Here is a 1,764-nt window from a genome sequence, read left to right as displayed (position 1 = left end):
AGGGAAAGAGGTTTGTCAGCCCTTTTGAGTATCTGCGTGCAAATGCAGACCCGAGCAAAGAGGGAATTCTCGCAGAGGAGTCTGGAGAAAACATGAAAGAAATGCTCTGAAGCTCTGTCTCCAGGTGGCACAAAAGTGCCCTTGGAGAATCAGTCATTTCTAAACTGCCTCGTCAGCAGCTAAGTTGACACGTGGGTCCTTATGTACGTAAGTTCCTGGACACACTTGTTTGAAGCAAGGTGAGCCTGTACTCAGAGCCCCACGTTCAGATTGCAATGGGTCACAACCTGAGCCCAGGCCTTGAAACCAGCGCGTCACCACAAGGCGTCCTGAGTGGAGCAAATTCATTGAAATTCAGAGAAACCAGAAAGTGTGTGGGGTGTTTACTCAGCATTTGTGGGCTGAGATCACACCTCAAATCATTTTTTCCACTAGTGCTCACCCATGTCGCACTGCCACCCTCTCAGAGCGAGGACGGACCCAAAGCCCCATGCAGTGGTTTTCTCTGGGCCTTATTTCTCTTTAAAAAAAAAAAAAAGAAGGAAAGAACGAAAAGAAGAAAAAAGGCCTTGTGTAGAAGTGACCTGGGGCCTTTCCGAGCTCACCGTGCCCGGGTCCTGTGGGAAGCTACGACGTGTCCTTTGGGAGACTTGATCTGGTGCTTGAGTTTCCTCTCCACGCTGGGGATCCTCTTCCTCCCCTTCATCCCATTCTGTATGCCCTTCGGTTTTATTTTGCTCTTGGTTTTTCCATTCTTTTGCTCTGTGTTCAATTTGCGGTTCTGTTTTGTTTTGGCTTAACTTAAGAAAAAACAAAAAAAAATACAACTGACTTAAGTGGAATCACATTGAACCAAAAAATGTCTGCCATCATCCCAGGGCCCAGACTGCTTTCAGATTCATTGTCCACACAGTGTCCTCAGCGCCTTGTTGGCCCCAAGATCTGTAACAGAGGAGATTTGCTTTCCAAGCCGGATGCCCATGGCCTTCATACCCATGTTTTCAAATCACTGGCACATGAATTCCTGGAAGATGTTTCCCACGAGGAACCCCAGTGGCAGCTGGTATCTCTGTCCAAGCCAGCTCGTCTTTGGAAAGCAAATAGGCCACTTGTCTGTAATCTAATCACGGATTTTGAAAAGCACCAAAAAAAGAAATTGCCGCTCCTAAAATAACTGCATCGGGCCGCTCCTTCCTCGTGACGTGGTTTCTCTCCATGGCCCCTGGGGGAGACCCTCGGGATAAGAATGGCCTGAGCGATCACAGCCCCTTTCTGGGTGCTAACTCAGCACTTAGAGGAGGGCCAGGCGACAAAACCACAGTCCGAGGTTTTGTTTTAGCTTTGCAAAGTTGAAAAATTGTATAGAATTCCTTTTTTTTTTTTTAATACTGCAGTGAGTTCCCTCTTGGGGAAACGTTACCAAATATAGACTCTGGGAATGGCCTGAGGTGATAAGCACACCCAAGCCTGTTCTCTACCTAAACGCATATTTATCATCAGGGAGGTGGTTCACACACAGAGCCTGTCTGGGCTATTTCCTGGCACCAGGAACTGGGCTTCTGGAACCCACTCATTGGTTCTGCACAAGCCCCTAATGTGTCCCTTGCATCACAAGTCAGAGTAACCATGGGCCCTGACAGATTTCCCCCAGGCCTAGGTAGGGCTGGATTTGCCAGCTTCTGTGTCCCCAGAAGGAGGAAGTGGAGACAAGCTATTCCCCCAGCACATCATCTCCCAACCAGACCTCCCTGGGCCTTTGTTCAG

The 1,764-nt window shown here is 48.6% G+C and overlaps 1 protein-coding gene across 1 annotated transcript in view; it reads left to right on the top strand.

Annotated features, from left to right (window-relative positions):
- Positions 1 to 1,764, top strand: part of CLEC16A (C-type lectin domain containing 16A) — a 208,136-nt gene that overhangs the window by 205,831 nt on the left and 541 nt on the right. The window lies entirely within an intron of this gene.

This window comes from Lipotes vexillifer, unplaced genomic scaffold (genome assembly GCF_000442215.2).
Source record: "Lipotes vexillifer unplaced genomic scaffold, Lipotes_vexillifer_v1.1 scaffold306, whole genome shotgun sequence".
Classification (NCBI taxonomy): Eukaryota; Metazoa; Chordata; class Mammalia; order Artiodactyla; family Lipotidae; genus Lipotes; species Lipotes vexillifer.
This window is presented reverse-complemented; position numbering and strand designations above follow the sequence as displayed.